This window comes from Numida meleagris, chromosome 6, assembly GCF_002078875.1.
Source record: "Numida meleagris isolate 19003 breed g44 Domestic line chromosome 6, NumMel1.0, whole genome shotgun sequence".
NCBI lineage: Eukaryota > Metazoa > Chordata > Aves > Galliformes > Numididae > Numida > Numida meleagris.
The window spans coordinates 23,698,469-23,716,915 of NC_034414.1; the positions used below are offsets into that span (position 1 = coordinate 23,698,469).

Below are 18,447 nucleotides of genomic sequence, written 5' to 3' on the forward strand. Positions count from 1 at the left end.
AACAGAATGCTGAAGTTCAAGTTTCTAAATTATCTCCAGTAAATGGGATATGTTTGGAAAGTCACTTTAAATGACATGTTTATCAAGAAGAAAAACAAATCTTCTTGCTATTTACTTTTGCTCTTTCCATTTAGGAGGATGTTTTCTGGGGTTTGGTAGAGAACAAACGGATGAAAGCTGCAAAGGAAAATAGACTGAAAGCCTTTATGTGCACATCTCATTTTCACTTCCAGCTCTGTATACACAGCTGTGACCAGAACAGACTTTTGCTAAATGAAGGATATAGTTAGTTCTGCATCCACTGGTACAGCACAAGGAAGATCATCGTTACTTGCTTAGCAGTTAAGGTCTGAAATAACAAATCAGTGAATTATTTGGGAATTTAACAAGCCTTTCTTCTGATTTCCTTTTCTTTTTGAATTTCTGTCTGTATCACCATAAAGTCTTCTCATTAATAAGCGTAGATTTGAAAGCTTTCAATGATAGACAAATTAGATTCTAATTTCAATGTCTGAGTGAAAATGTTAACTATTCTAGATGTTAAAAGGAAGCAATTAAAATACCTTCTGTTATACCTATTAGTAAACACAAAGAAAACTAGACAAGTACTAGAAATTTCTGGTATAACAGGAGTATGAAGAGATGCATGAGTGGAGTCTGTGGCTGCAATAATCTGCCTTCAGATACTAAAAAGAGATAGGAACAGAGGAGTTTTGACTATGTAAAACTCATTATCTGTAAAAAAAAAGCAGGTATGATTTGTTATTAATCTTTCCAGTACAAAACTACTTCCCTGTGAATCTAGTATTTTAATTTCTGTATGTGTGAATATTGCTGGTCAGAAACAAAAATAAGATTAGTATTTTGTGATAATGATATATCAGGATATGGCCATACCTGACTCAAAAATGTCCAAAAGTTAGAGTTGAAAAAAAAAGCATTGAGGGGTAAAATTAATGCAGGTGAAATATTAATTAGAAAGATAAAAATATTTATGACTTCCTCCAAAAAGTGACAATGCTCAGCTGAGTCACAGATCTATTACAGTGCAAACAACACTCCAACTACCATTGGAAGTCTGGGATTCAGTCACAATTCCTCCTCTACAAGAAAAGAACAGTGATCTACTTATTCATATTTGGGGCAGTTTATAACATGCTAGAAGTTAATCTGTAGCATAAATAGAGATCTACAATAACTTTTTGAACTTGGCTATCTTGGCCTATAAGCATAATGGAGATAGAAGACATGGCACAACCGAACAATCCAGACAATTGAACAGTTATGGAAAGACTTGAGTTGATATTGTCCCCTGAAAATCTGGGAAAGCAGCTACTAGCAAATCTACAGGTCACCACTGGCCTATGCAGAGATCACAAATGAACACGCACACAAAAACAACAACAACAAAAAAGCAAAGCACCACCACTCCCATTTCCACAAAAAAGGGTTTAAGACTCCTTGCCAGAGAAACTCAAGATTGCCAGTGATTTGTGATACAGAGGTAAACTAACACAATAAAATGAAATTCAGAAGTGGCTAGATGAATTCTGCATGATCCTCAGGTGGAAGATGACAGCATACTTACAAACAAGCCTACCGGCAAAGTTTCCTTTAAATACTCTTCTCTAGAAGACTTGGAGAACCTATTACTAGCACTAGTACCTCAGACAGAATGGAAGTACAGGCACTAAGTCTCACTCAGACCAAAAACTGGGTTCTTCTTAGGCAAAGAGACTACAAATCAGGCACTAAATATGAAACAACAAAGTCCTAATTATTGCACCCTGCATCAGGCTAGAGGCTGAAGAAAGTTCATCAACTCAGCCAGTCTAATAACTGTGACTGCTTGCTTCCCACTGCACACCTGGCAATGCTGGAGTGACACACAGGTAGAAGTCTTTCCATTTCTTGAGATGAATTGCAGTGCTGACTATGCAGATACGCCTTTCTCATTCTGAACATCAGCTAGAGCTGAAGTACAACCCATAAGGCAAAGAAACATCTTACCTCTTATGTTTATTTACATAAGACAGGCACAATCTTGTCCTCTTCTCTTAAATTACATCACCTCAGACTTTTCACTCTTAAAGCTGAAGGCCTTGGTTCAAGAGAGAGTCAACTGTCACAGAATGCCAATGGAGTTAGAGTACCTAATGTAATAAGAAACCTGGAGATATGCAATTACCCATTTGGTACAGAACATCAGGACACCATCATGCATTCAGTCAGCTAGCAAAAACTAGCTACATACTTCAGCAATGGGTCTAATCTCAAAATAACATTAAATATTTTCTTCATTAATTTGGCCGGGTAGATAATTCCTGAAAACCTAATTGTGCATTAGAGCTAACTGAACAGATGAGAAACCATACAATAAATGAACAGAATCCCAATAAGGAGATCTGAGAGTGCTGTGAAGCAGACAGTCACTAGTGTTCTAAACAAAACCTCTTTTTATTAAACTGGTGAATATTTAATTTTTTTTTTAAATATAAAGACATGTGTGTTTCTGTTTCTAGGGTTTTCCTGTTCTCTTCCAAAACAGATCATTAAAGCATCCTGTGACATTGGAGATAAACATCAGCTGTACAGAAGGAAGGTCTTTAAGTGATAGTATATGATACCACATTTAACAGTTCTCCTGTGCCAGTCTGCATAAAGAAAGGGGGATGAAAAGCAATCGTTTTTCTTCATGTACAGCTCAGTAAGGACAGTTCCAAGCCTGCCACACAAAACTTCTTTAATAATGCAATCCAGTGCCTTTGATTTGAGGAACACGCAAAAGAATAAACAACCTATTAATCTAAATTTTCTAGTTTGTCTGAAAGTACAAAGCAGCAATGAACAAACCTCTTGGCTACATTAAGTGTACGGAAATGCAAAATGGCTTCTTTTCTCACCCTACAGTTCCTTAGAAAAGAAGAGGGGGGAGTAGAGAGAAGGGAGAGAACAGGCAAGGGAAGCAGAAATGGTTTTAATATAAATTGCTCAGTCAAAACTTAGGGCATAAAGAATTCTGAAGAAGGCTTTCAAGTATTGCTACATGATGGCACTTTAATACAAAAGTGGGTATGCTCAGAAGATGAGTGTAAGAGATAGCGTTACTTGGTAAAGAGCAAGAATCCTCAAGCTAATCAGCTCTCAGCTGAGCTGGTACTGTCAAGATGAAGGAACCACTGGTAACAGTTTGATGAATGTCTTCAGTGGTTTTGTTTGTTTTCAGAAGCTTCAATACAAAATACATGTGAACACCTTGATTAATGTTAGTCTCCTGACTGCCTGCAGTGGGCTATTTTGCTCTGTTATTCTAATGTACATGCAGTCAGCAAAGGTGCTTTCTTTACTCATCCATAGGTTTTAATATCTGAAACAGAATCATCCTAGAAGCACTATCTGACTCAGTGCGCTACAAGTTTGGTTGGAGGATATATTTAGGCATTTGGGTAAACGGTTTTGGCAGAAGTTCTTGGCTCCCCTACAGCCCTTTTAACAGCTTGAGAAGGGCAAAGATGTATAAAAGTTGCTTGTTAAAGCAGCTTCACTACATCTATGACTTTGGCAGGACATAGACAGTTTCAGTCAAACTCTGTACGCACAGCAAATTAAAACTTCCACAGGAAAAGTTAGGTAAAAAAAAAGAAAAAGCTACTTAATTGATTGTAATATAAGTGGGATTTTGGAAAAAGTGGAAAAAATATGAGATGAGCAGAAGAACCACAAACTGAGAAAAGAGTAGGACTGATACCACAGAAGATTTCACTAATATACTTGGTTTAGACATCCATAATATTTTCCATATCAAAAGTTCAGAGAAAGGCTCCAAATACCTACAGAGTATTTTTGGTAAATTGTTCTTTGAGTCAATATACTAGTCATCTTCTTGCTTAGGTGCCTACTCTTCAGCATGCAGTTAAAACCAGACATAACAAATTTAGCAGGCAGTTGATAGCCGATGCTACAGCTGTAAACAAGAGAACTGAGGTTATATATAAATCGTTTTCTGAGGAACAGAAGTTCTGTGGCATTAAGAACAAATTTGTCCTGCTAGGCACTTTTTACCACCACCAAGCAAAGCTGTAGTACAACTATAGATTTCAGACTTGGCCACTAGTCCTACTCTCCTTACCCTTCACTCCTGTCTTCTCCCCAGCTGCTTATATAGCTCCACTGTGAATGGGACAAGAACCTGATTAAATTGAGAAGTAACTTCTTTTTTCCAGGATATTTTTTGTCTGGATAAGTTCTGTGCTGTCTTCACCACGTGGCCAGCTGTGCTTCCACAAAGGAAGGCAAAGAAATGAGTAGCATGGAGGATACCCAAATGGTTCTTTCCTTCACCAATGCCAACCTAAAAGTGCTTATCTAACCACAGTTGAATTCCTTGGGAAGAGACAGTTTCCTTGCTTACAACCTTGTCAAATAGCTGGGCACAGCCTGAAAGTGTAAGTCTCCTCCTATTTCTCTCAAATCCAAAAGCAATGCATTTTCTTACTCAGAATGCAATCCGCAAAACATCCAATCCTCCGTAGCAAAGAGGACAGAGTGACAGACAGTATTTCACAGTCCTAAAAATGACAGCAACTACTATTAGAAAATGCAAATGAAATCTGTAATACTCCTGATAAAAAAATCAACACCGGTGAAAAAGCAGGAAATTAATCTCTTGGAAAATAAGTTTAGCTGTCTCCTGTATCATGTAACTCTAAATCAATAAGGAAATAGACTATGGCTATTAAAGCTAGAGAATTAAAGGGATAAATCATTCTGAATTTATCTACTGAAAAATTTCTTATGAGAGTAAAAAAAATCATACTAAAAGTAGCAAACAAGTGCCAGATGCTTCCTATCATACCCTCAAGTAGCCAACAGAAAAAGTTTAGGGTCACATTAACTAAGGACAAATGAACCTTTAACCAGACAGTTTTGTACTCAGCAATGGCCTATAAGCTTCTGTTTTGTAGCTTTCAGAGCTTGAATTTTAATTTTATTAAACAAGACAGGAACATCCCTTGCTCTGGGGAAAAAAATCATTAGATGCAGCTAGTTCCACCTCTCTCTCTTACATAAGTGTTTGTATTTTACTTGGAAAGGTGCATCTCCTTCAGAAGTGCCATGTCTGCCCTAAGGTTTTCCAACTGAGTCAATTTTCTTTCCTGGTGATGTGACTACTTACCTTTTCAAAGTTTTCTTTTTGTTTCCCCCCTCCCCCCCCCTTTTTTTTTTCCATTATTCTTGATTATCAGGCGGTTGAAAGAGTAATAATTAATTCTAAAAAATTACCAGATTTCACTTCTCTGCAGGGAGAAAATTATTAATAGCTGAAGAGTTCAAAATTCCACCCACAGTTGGACTGACATCTGAACGTAAGGCATATTTTGCCTTTACTATCACTTTTTATTACTATTTAGCAGACTATTCAACTTTATGAACATCAAACAGCATTACAATAAAATTCTCTAACTTGAGTGAATTGAAAGAGCTGCTTTTGGATCTTCCCAGTTTAGCATCTGTTTTTCCACTCAGCAGAATAAAACAAGGATGCGTAGGGATAAACACATTTATAGATAAATAAACTTTTAGAAACTTTACAGTGTTGTCTATGCACTGAAATTGTAATCTTATGTTACAATTTCCCATTTTTCCATTTATGTTTATATCTTGAGATGTTTTGGAAGCCATATGAAGAACTTAAAAAGGTTTTATCCCAGCTGTTACCTAATTTCATGAACATACTACAGAATGAATATACAAAGAATTACCTATTAGGAATTTGTTCAGCATATGAGATAGGAAGGGAGTTAGTATTAATTAGTGATTTCAGCTGTCTGAGATTTTGTTCATTTTAAAAAAAGGTGCCTTTTACAAACATAACAGTAATAGAGATTTATATTTGTATGGCTAATGTCAGCAAGTGCTAAAATAAGGAATGTGCAGAAAACTATCTACTTCAAGCCTGTATAAATTGTATCACCACATCTTTCATTATTCAAATACTATTCTTAAGCACTGTAGTATTATGTTTTCTCCTAGTTTCTTTGTAACATCAATCATTCTTGCATACTTCATAAAGATTTCACTGTCATAGCGGTACCAACATCTTTCTCTTTATTGTACCTTTTTTGAATTGAATATCGTATATTTTCCTTTCCAAAACATATCCAACATATCATAGAAAGGTTTGGATTGGAAGGGACCTTTAAGATCACCTATTTCCAACCTACAGGCAGGGACATCTCCCACTAGACCAGGTTGGTCAAAGCCCCATCCAGCCTGGCCTTGGACACCTACAGGGAGAGGGCATTCACAACCTCTTCGGGCAATCTGTTCCAGTGTCTCATCATCCCTACAGTAAAGAATTTCCTTCTAATATGTAGTCTAAATCTACCCTCTTGCAGTTTAAAGCTATTTCCCCTCATATATGATGAAATTCAGATAATAGATTAAGTGCTGGTAAAGATTAAGCTACTTTTCTAGAATATTTCAATTGAAAGATTCAAGAGTAATTGATGCACTACTGTCATAGACATCTTTGATGGACTCTTAAGCAGTATGAAAATATATAATACAAGGAAAAAACGTCGCGGCTGATAGTGAAAAGCCAGGAATTTGCAGAAAATTTAGAAGAGGAACAAAATGAAATGGAAAAAATCAGGGAACAAAAAGATAATGATATGCATATGAGTAGAAAACTGAGGTAATTATAGTCCTCTTGACATTTTCTCCCTGGGTTGGAGACAGAGAGGCAAATAAAGTAGTGTTCAGAACAAGTGTGTGTAATATAATGTGTATCATCTTTTTCTGTGCAATGCATTTTCCACTTGGGAAGATGTCAGTAGTGGAGTGATACTTAACACATTAAGATATTAAAAACAGGTGTTCATAATTTGTTAGAAGAGAGTTCTCTGATAAGCTCTCAGCACCATGGAAAAAATGATTTTCAAAGTCTGAAACACCTGGAAAAATTTGTAGGACAAGAAGAAAGCTAAATTTCCATTAGCACTTCAAATGACTATTGACTGAAGTGGCGACTATACAACAGGAGCATGCAGGAGCTCGTGCAAGGATGGGGTTGAAATACGATCTTAGGGCTGCCATAAGATGACCTAGATATTTATACCATGCCCAGTTTGATAGTACTCCCAAGGAAAATATTAAAACAGGAAACACTGGACTTCTTCAATTATCTACTAGTAGCTATCAACTATGAAAAAATAATCTTGGTTAACTTGTATTTTCAAGCAGGAACAAAAATCTAGATGTAAAAAAGCATCAACAGACTGAGAAATACCACACTATACCAAACAGTGCTTTTATTAAAAAATGTGAATGCTATAAATGAACACATTAACAGGTTAATGGTTATATCTATACAGAAGGCTGAGGAATCACCATTTAGAAGGTGCATTTCACCTGGGATTCCCAAGAATACCATCAAAGTTCTACATTACAAAGCTTTTTTTTAAGCACTGGCCTTGAACAGAACAAAGATTATTTTCTGAGCAATATGGCAACTGAGGAAACAGTAACAGATAGAAGTCCCATTGGCACAGTTTACTTACGCTGAGTTTAGAGTACCATTCCATATTGGTGAGGTGTTGGAACAGGTTGCCCAGGGAGATGGTGAGTCACCATCCCTGGAGGCTTTCAAGAAACTTGTGGATGTGGCACCGAGGGATGTGGTTATTGGGCATGGTAGGGATGGGCTGATGGTTGGTCTAGCTGATCTTAGTGGTCTTTTCCAACCTTAGTGATTCTATCATAGACGCAAGTGCAGAGGACTCTAGCTAGGTAAACAGTTTTTATAAAGACAAGTGGACAGAAATGTGAAAATAATTGCTCAGAACTATGTAACCAAGATAACATGGTCTTTAGATGAGCAAACAAAACAACGTCAATTAGAGAATCTGCGTTACCAGCATTTGGCCAGACTGAAACAAACACAACTCAGGAACGATGGTGAGAACTGAAAAGGAATAATACCTGCAGCACTGGATGATGTGGTTACCAAAAATGCCTTAAAGACGTTCAAGGTAATAATATACTTGACTTATCAGAAAGAAGGATAAGAAACTGGCTTCAATATGTTCTTCAATGTTTAAAAGAACTTACTTTTCATAGACTTTTTAAAATATATAAGGTGAAGATAATCACATTGTTAGAGACTGCCACAAGTGGAGATTGTACTGTAGTGCTCAGCATTCAGATTTTACTAGTCCCATAATACATTTCAGTTAAAAAATCAAGTAAGTCTTAGTAAATTCTGTCCTCTTACAAAACCAAAGTTATCAAATTACTGGCAATCTTCCTCCTCTGTCAGGACAGTTTTCTCAGCCTGTACAAGCAGTCATTCCTCTCAGCAGTGGCTGAGGGCAGAGGGTTCCCAGGAGCTGCCCCACTTTGTGCCCACAGTGCTAAAGCCTCCCACCTGTGAGCGAAAGCATGTACATGCACACTGGGCAGAAGTTGTCTGAGAGTGAGCTGTTCCCAGCAGCCTCCTTCCCATGAAAACTTGGTACTTCATGGGGACCGGGCTGCAGGCCAGCCTAATTGCTCTGGCAGCACCACCATCTGACTGCTTCCTGCTGCTATGTTTCCCAGGGGCCCTTCGGCCCCTTCAGCACCACATGACTTAATCAAAACTGAATGCCCTTCTGGAAGATATGCAAATGATTTTTCAGTCAGACAAAAGCGTTTCGGCTCAATACTGGTGTTACTAAGTGAAGTTTAACGATGTGCTTTACAGATCAGTCTACATGGCCTAATGGTACTTTCTGGCTATTAAAATCTACAAGCGTATTACTCTTTAAAAGAGGCTTTCAAATGAAGTATTAGTATATTGCATTGTATTAACTAATTAGACTGGGCCAAGTGTCAATCCAAAGCAATACAATCTGTATCTTAGGGCCAGGTTTGTCAAAATAGGAATTATTGCGGGAATGTTTTGTAGCCACGTGAAGCATGCTAGTCTGATTTTAAGGCCAGTTTAAAACTGCTTGATTACGAGGAAAGATGAATTACATTGCTTTCAAGGTAACAAAGGTACAATCTCTAAAAGAACAAGTTTCAACTCGCAGAACTCCATCTTGCTCTGGGCAACCCATTAACAAGGCATGGTGGAAGACTTACATATTCCCTTTGTTTGTATTAAAGGAGCACAGAAAGATCTTAGTGTGCATTACAGCTGACAGCACTTAAACTGAATACTACAGAACTCCACAATACATGAACACTCACTGTCTTGGTTCTCTGGAGGTAAAGCTAAGACAAAGACAGTATCAGTCATTCTAGTTAAAATAAGCCTCCTGGTTAAATAACAAGCATTTCACTAGAAGCCAGGATCAGTCATTTCTAAGCAACAATCATAAATTTACTTTATCCAGACAGCTACATATCCCTGTATACATTACTAGAATACTATACTCCACACAATTTATTGTTTATTTACAACCAATCTTCTCACATGCTAATAAGTGACACTAACTCTTCAAAGAGAGGGAGAATCTGTTTTTCTTGCCAACTTGGCAGATTCCGGCCTTGAAACAGAAGATTTCAGAGAGGGATTGAAGCCAAGGAGAGGGAATGCAAGGGAGAGTAGTATGATATGAGAAGAATGCCTGCAATTTTACAGGAAGACGATTCAGCTGCCAGTTATTCAGATGTTTCAACGCACCACTATTAAGCTACTCCATTGACAAAGGATACTCAATTGTCAAACAGTGACAGGTAACAGGTGCTCTAACTTGCTTAAGTACTTATAGTTCAAGATGTCTGCTTTAAGAAATAATGCAGTATACCATGCATTTCCCCAGTCCCTGAAAAAGAACAACAGCCTACTACAACACATTCATCTCCATGATGGACAGAGCCTACAAAGATGATGTAGTTACTCGGCAACTTCTTCAAACTGACCTTTGACTTGGGTAAGCCATGGGGTTAGGACTTAGCTTCTCAGAGTTCTTGTTAAGCAAAGTTTAAGGACTTCAGAATTTTGAAGCTCCTTCAAAAAACAGTGAAGTAGTTTTCTGCTCCTTTGTTGCACGGTGATACATTTGCCCCTTTTCAAAACACTTGATACTGCTTGAAAGCAAAGGGATTGCACTTTGTAGCTTTATGAGAATGTGTCTGTTCAGTGTATCCAGACCCTTCCAATAAAGGTACTCAACCCAACTGAGTTGAAAAGCAATTGAACTGCCCTAATGTCCTAGGGTCCCTATACATTTTATTTATTATTATTTTGTTTTTGAAACATGAAAATCACATGCTAAAATTATGAAAACAGAATAAAAGGTTTCTTGGAGAAGAAACTTCCATATCAGGCTAAAACTGCAGAGCACAGCATCTTTTCAATATCTTTCCTGTACACTACTGTAAGAGGAAAAAACAACGTAGTTACTTAAGCAGAAACAGAAGAACCAGCTATGTAATGAATTTCAAAGGTGCTGAATGTTTTAACATATTAACACCAGTGGAATCTGAGGTAATTCAGCTAAAACCTAAACAGAATTTTGCAAAAAGTCACCCAATTGATTTCCAACTTACCTCACTCTACCAGTCAAGGTTCAAGAAAAGTACGTGTATGCACTGTTATCCGATGGTTTTAGGAGAAAGAATGTAAAATAATAGACAGTTCGTTCACATTGATAGCCCTCCCAAAGTCATGATGTGAAGCATCATACAAGGGTTTTTCTCCCCACACCTAATTTTTTTAATTTCAGCATTACTAATTAATCAATAACATTTTTCTGACACTTATACCCAAACTGCCTTGCTTTTTGCTACACGCATCTTATGGCGTACAAGGTAATTATACGCTAGGCATCCAGCAAAAGCTACTTGACTTTCTCTTGTAAGGAGAGGTGACATGTAAGCCAGTTTTAATTTGTAACTATCATAGAAAAGAAAGGAAGAGAATGTTGTTTAAGGTAATTGGATAATGTTTTTTAAACCTTTTAATTAGAATCCCAATTTATTTTGCTACCTTCTGTTATACTAAGGTACACAGGCTTGAGGATTGTAGACAGGTATAAAATAATTTTTTAAAAAAAGATGATTTTGTTTAAATTCTTGTAGTGGGGATTTGCAACTGTTAATGTTTATTAGTGTGCAGTAGATCAAAAGTGTGCATATTTCATCAGGTAGATCTCCATTTGTACAGAGAAGGTGGAATACCTGAATCTATTTGTAGTAAATTTGACCATTTCTCACTTTCACGTGGTCCCCTGTTATAGTTCACCGCTCTTTTAGCTAGCCAAATCAGTTGTTTGAGGGGATGAGTTATAAATCTGATTGCTAATCTGATCAAGATGACCTATTAAAAAAAAAAAATCAGCACAGAAGTGGTGAAAGGACAGTAGAACACTGTACTGACTATATTTGACCAATCCCTCATTTAATGGGGGGAAAAAAATACTTGTGCAGAAAAATCAGCAGTACAGAGACTATGCTAGTTGCACTCAAGTCTCCAGAAGTTCTGCACAGCATTCGAATTATAGCAGATGAGAGCTAATCGAAGAGTTTAAACACACAGAATTTTTCTGTTTGTTGTTATCACTTAAAATTATTTCTCATTGCTTTTGTTTAGTTTGTTTTGTTTCTCCTCAAAATCACCACAGAAGGCAACCAGAATGCTAATTTTTCTCCAGGCCTTCAGGTGAACAACACCAGTCATGAATGAACTTATCCTGAAATGATTTGAAGTCCAAAGTTATCCCTACAAAGTTCTTGAAGAGTACTAAAGTCACTCCTGGATACCTCAGTAACTTAAAAACACAATATTTTGAAGAAAACTGTTCTGCTTTTCAAAATCATTTCTTCTACAGACTATTTCATCCAGAAATTATTTATTTTTTCATGTATATCCTCAAAAAGCTACTATAATCTGAAAATAAGATTTTAGAATAACTCCTGCTATACCTTGAACTTCTGCTGCTATAACTTTATCAATGATGTTCCACACAACCTAGGTTGTAAGGAGCATATCAGATGACACAGACCCCTCTACAATTAGTTACAGCTACATTCTGGTTTCAGTTTGATCACTGTTGTGTAATTTTAGAGGTTACAAAAAATTCTTTTGCTACATTACCTGCAAAGGACCTTACAAGCCAAATAAATAATTTTCAAAGGAGACTTAACTTAGTAGCAAGCAAATAAGCAGTGTTTTGAGGCAGTTTAAAATATGAGATTGCCCTAATGCTTACCTAAGCCTCGTCTCAAAACACATAACAGACATTCCTTAATGGCGGTTGAATATTGACGTCTGTGCCCTGCAGAGTAGTCACAGAATTATAGAATCATTTGAGTTGGAAGGATTGAGTTTAAAGGCCATCTAGTCCAACTCCTCTGCAGCAGAGTCATCTACAACTAGACCAGGTTGTTCAGAGCTACCATTCAGCATGACCCTGAACGTTCTAGTGCCTCACCACCCTAATCGTAAAAAAATTTCTTCCTTATATCCAATCCAAATCTCCTCTCCTTTAATTTGAAAGCATTCCATCTTGGCATATCACAACAGACCCTCCAAAGAGTCTGTCCCCTTCTTTCTTACAGCCCCTCTATAGATACTGAAAAGCCACTCTCAGGCCTCCCTGGAGCCTTCTCTTCTCCAGACTGAACAGCGCCAGCTCTCTCAGCCTGTCCATGTAAGGGAGGTGTTCCCTTGGATCATTTTCGCAGCTCTCCTCTGGACACACTCTGACAGGTCCAGATCTCTCCTGTGCTGAGGACTCCACATCTGAATGGAGTACTCCAGGTGAAGCCTCACCAGTGCAGAGCAGAGGGGCAGGATCACCACCCCGCACCTGCTGACCACTCTTCTTTTTATATAGCCCAGGATACGGTTGGCTTTCTGAGCTGCAAGGGCATATTGTTGGCTCATGTCCAGCTTACCATCCACCGGTACCTCCAAGTCCTTTTCAGCAGGACTGCATTCAAATCCTCTTGTCCCCCAGCTTGTACTGATAGTGGGGGTTGCCATAAGCCAGGTGCATGACCTTGCACTTATACTTGTTGAACATCATGAGGTTCACCTGGGCCCACTGTTCCAGCCTGTCTGGGTTTCTCTGAATGACATCCCATCCCTGTCCCTTGGGTGCACTGACTGCACCACACAGCTTGGTGCCATCTGCAAACTTGCTGAGGGTGTACTCAATCTCACTGTCATCGTCACTGATGAAGATATTAAAGAATACCTTTAATACTTTTAAAAAGACATTAGTCCTAGTTCTGTGGGGGATTGGGTACCTCTGGGGGACACCACTCATCATGGATTTCCATTGATCCACCGACCACTACTCTCAGGGTACTATCTTGCAACTAGTCATAAGTGAGTAAATATAAAGTTGTTCTCTACATATATCTACACTACACAAAGATTACTCAAAAAAAAAAACAAAAACAAAAGGGGGCAGTTAAGAAGATTGATTTGTTTGTGTAATTTCACTTGCATGATTTGAGTTTTCACATTTTAAATGTGTTCTCTTTTCACCAACCAGAAACAGAATCATATGAATATCCACAAATTGATTATCAGACATATTTCATTAACATCTGTTTTTTTTAACAACCATTTAGTAAATGTTCAAATACAAGTAGAGTAAAAAAGTGTCTGGGCAAGGAAGAAAAAAATTAGCTTTCTGGGTAAAAACACATCGGTTTACTTCATCTCTGCTGAAAGTATGAAAGAGCTCAAGATGATTGTGTATATTGTGTGTGACAGTTTTCTGCAACAAAACCACAACAAACAGAGCTGCTGCTTTCATATTTCCTCTCTGCAGGTTTAGTTAATTTTTGCATGAATACATAAAGCTTTTGAAATCCCATTCTAACTATCAAAAAGCCTTTTCTTCCTCCTTCCAGAATTTATTTGAATATCATCCAAAGAGCTGTTAAAAGGCAGAAAAAATCCCATAGGAAAAAACTTCTGAGTCTGAACTAGCGAATGTCAAGAAGCAGGAGGTAAAGGGGAAGAAGAGAATAAAGACTGATATTTGTATTTTTTTTTTATCACATTAAAGTTTTTATATTTCAAATGCTCACTCAGTTTTACTATGTATTTCAAGAACAGTTATTGTCTCAGCAACAAGGAAGTTGCACTGAAGTTTACATACTTCTCTGTTGAAAATTAACTGCTTAATACTAACAAAAAAAGTGAGAGTTCTTTAAGGTCTTGATGCTGGCAAACTTGATCGATACAGACATCTAAGTAGTCTCAGTTTTACTTATCCAGTCCAAACTCATATGTCCGAAGTCTACTCAGACCAGTTCAACAGGTGGAAGTCGAGGTTATAAATAGGAAAACAAAGGTACGTTGAGGTTAAGTGATTTGCCAAAGACACAGTCTAACAGGATTAGGATTCAGGAGTTGCCAGTCTCTATTTCTTTGCTTGTCCTACATTTAATCCACTAGATTATGTATAATGAGAAGAGTGGGAAAGGGAAGAAAATGCTTAAATCATCTACTTGGTGTCAACACAAATAACACTGTCACACTATTCAATATCAGCTATTCACTTTACATACACCTAAACCATGCCTATTACCAGAAATAATACAAGTACACAAGAACTAAACTAATTTATTTGAAATCAGCATGAACTCTTAAAAAAGAAAGCTTCACACACTGTGTATAAGTCTGTGTAGAGGGATGTTGCAGATAGATTTCTTTGACAGAAAAAGGAAAAAGAAAGAATGAATGAACTTTACAGTATCTATACTCTGAGCTAAAATACCTGTTTCTTCAAATAACCATGTTTAATTTCTTTATCTGCTGGAGCTGGCAGAATTCACTTTCTGAGAAACCAGGTAAGTAGAATTTCACTACATTTTTTTCTACATAACATTAAATCTCCAAGATGTCTTAGCTGGGATTCCAAACTAAATACTTCAAGAGATTATAAGTTTGATTTCAATTACTGTTGATTTGCTACTTACCTTCTCTAGTCTAATAAGATTTAATGTGATACTCATTTTTTTCCTTTACTTAGGGGATACTTTATATACAAAAGCTGTGACGAATTATAAAGGAAGAAAGCATCATGGAATCAAATGCTTTCCTAAAAGGTTTATTTGCAGGTCCCACAGTACAGTGAATGACAAAGTAAAATGAAACACAGCATCCTGAAAAAGATGCATTTTGCTGAAGGTTTAGCATATTGCTCCAGAAATAGCATGTTTGAAATGCAGAGTGAAAGGGTAATTTTTATGCTGCCTAAACCAGGGACCAAACTTAGGTCTTCTATGGCTGCTCTACATAAACTCCTAGCATAATCAATGCAGAGAAATACTCCCAGTTAGTGATTCATGGCAAGATACCACCTGAACTGTTCAAAACCACCTTACAGATCAGCCATTCTCTGTTGACTATAAAAGAAGCCTACGGAAACTAGATTTCTAGGTTGTGCATTAAATTTATATTCTCCCAGGACAAGAGGCAATGGATCCAAGTTGAACCAAGAGAAATTTTGATCAGATATCAGAGCGGAAAAAAATTCACAACCAGAATCAAGTGTTGGGACAGCTTACTCAGAGGGGGATCTCCAGAATCAGGGATGCTCAAAACTCAGCTGGGGAAAGCCCTGGACCTGCTCAGAGTAGACAACAGACCCAGGTGATCCCCAGAGGTTGCTCCCAACCCAAGTTACTCTGTATGTCCTGTAGATGAAGTACAACTTTCTAGAAGTGTTATCCTTTTTTCTCTTCCTGATGACATTCACACCTATCTTCCTTATGCAGTCCATGCCAAGGCTAACAGACCAAGAACACTACTCACCAATCTATGTCCTTTTTACTTCTATTGTTTATTATATGTCTATTTATTTAGTTGCAAAAGGTAGAAAGAAAGCTGCAGCTCCACCAGGCATTCTTTAGCCTTGGTTACTCAAGTGCATACGCACAGCTTTCCAGTGCAGGAGCTTTGTTTAATCTAATGCAAAATCCCACTTCGCTGAGTGTGATATTCAAAGTTCAGCGTATAAACCTGTATTTCCAGACAAATAGCAAGGCATAAAAGACCCAAATTAGGTTCTAGGCTTCTGCTCTCTATGATTTAAATAGAAGAATTCAGAAGATGGCTCTTCAAAGAGCAGTTATGCTCAGGAAATCTTTCTCTAGACATAATGTTCAATTCTTCTAATAGTCTGGACTTAGAAAAGAACAGCACATTATTTTATAAGGTGGTCCCTTGAAGCACAACATGTTTGAACAAGACTCTAGTAGTTAGTACTTTGAAACTATGGAGAAACAACAAAGACTGCAACCTTTGTATAAAAGGAAAATATTCTGAATTTACGATGAGGGAAGATGAACAAAGAAGATATTCCAGCATATAAAGTAGTTTCTATTTTGAGCTCCTTCAAAAGAGAAAATCTCTTGCCAATTTTACGTGAAAAAAGCAAGCAACTTTGGTACAAGGGGATTTGCTTTCTAAGTGATAAAGCTATCAGCTAAACACCAGAATTCTTATGAGCCATGGCAAATACACACAAAATTACCTTTTTTTTTTCCTTCCCAAAGAGGGAAGGATTGCTGTGAAAGTGATACTAAGCATGTGGTTGTACAATAAAGACGATGAACATGACAGCATTCATTAGCTAATTGTCTTCCATCTTGCTCTAAAGACTTTGTCTAGAAAAGCAAACAGTGAAGGAGGGCTTTAATGTCAAACTTGAAAAGAACAACAAAAAAAAAATCCTACGACCCCGTGCAGGCCATACACAGTGGTATACTATTCTGAGTAAGCCAACGATCACTCAAAACAGTTACAAATTAAATATAAACCAGGTTATTAAAAACAATTTATCTAAACAATATAGCTTTATAGTAATATATGTGCTCTTACTTGTTTCATGGTAAGAGACGCCTGTATCTTTAAGAAAAACAATTCTAGCATATAAAATTGAATAAGTAATATCAAAAGGTCAGAGATTTTGATTCTGCCTCCAACTATGTGAACCTAAGCTAGCTGCTTCATTTCCCTGTCTCACTTGCTGCAGCTGTAAAGTGATAATAGTACTGACAAGAGTTTGGGAAGGCTTCATTTCTTAAAATCTGTAAAACAGATCCTTAGACAGTAGGTATAGAAAAGTGTCATCATTATTCACCAGATTAAAATTAAGACATCACATTTGAGAAGTTCTGTCTGTCAAAAATGAAAGCAATGAAACACTTCACAGCTCCTTAAGGACAATTACGGTGGCTCAGTCATTTCAAGGATTTGAAGTTTTCAATTAGATTAGGCAAAAAAATTAAAACTATTTCAGGTAGAAGTTGTAATATTAAATGCTTTTTATCCTAATCATGCTGGCTAGTATCTGCTTTGCACTATAACTTCGCAAAGTACAGCAATTCCTCTGCCACTGCCAGCGGAACTGAAGAAATATTTAGCAGCAGAATGAAGAGTGGAGAAAGGAAACAAAGAAAAATCTTTGGGTCTAACGCATGACATTTCAACAAAGGATGAGTGTGAATATAGTTCAGAATTAAAGTTTGTGCTACAGCACAATGTGGAATGAAACAACAGTGGAATGAAAAGGGGAAAGGCTGAAATTCCACTCAGAATAATATCACCTTTCCCGACTTCTCCCTCTACAAAAATGAACACTAGAAAAACTTTGAAACCTGATGTACTTTCCACCACTTCAATAATAAACAAATGAATAACTTCAACTGTTCTGTTTCCCTTAGGTTTTTACTATGTACGCAACTCCTTGTACTCTTCAGTCCCTAGTGTTGCTTAAGGAAAAGCAATAGCAGAGAGACTGTAGAGTACGAGGAGTCATTTCCACTGTTACAAATCATACACAAGTTCTATAGAGGAATCAATACCAGTTTATTAAATCAGCTGATGTAAATTCTGACTGCTTCTGGGCCCAGGCCTTGATGTAGGAAAACCTCAGAAGGGTTTTAACAAGCAGCTCGGTGAGCACAGGAACTTACAAAGCTTTTCTACTACAGATTTGTGGGTTTTGGCTAAACTGACATTGATGTCTCAGATGGTATGAAATTCTACTGAAGCTTTTCCTGCACATGAAGTATTTCTGAGGTCTCTGTCCTTATACCTGAACAACCATTTCAGGAATTTATCTGAGTCCTATTTTTCTGTTAAATATAATTGAAATTGGCTACAAAATACTGAAAAAGGACACACACAGAAAACAATTAACAATCATACACACAACACAAACAAGTGATACTTGAAGAAATAAATAAAGAGAGAAACTAAAACAGCATTTGCTCTAGAAGAACTTAGAAAGTCTGTGATGAGGCTAATTTCATAGGTATTTGAACCCTTATAAAAAGGGGAAGAAAGAAAAAAACTACAGTCATTCACACTTGTTTTGTTAGCAACTCACCTAGTTTTCTTTCTGGAGAAAGACTTTCTACTTAAAATTTCAGTGACTAAAAGAACAGTGCAATTTGGATGCTATAGTTTAACAGTGGCTTGCT

At 37.2% G+C, this 18,447-nt stretch overlaps 1 protein-coding gene across 4 annotated transcripts in view; it reads right to left on the reverse strand.

Annotated features, from left to right (window-relative positions):
- C6H11orf49 (chromosome 6 C11orf49 homolog) overlaps nt 1-18,447 on the reverse strand; it is an 81,418-nt gene that overhangs the window by 26,785 nt on the left and 36,186 nt on the right. The gene's annotated exons all lie outside the window — the stretch shown is intronic.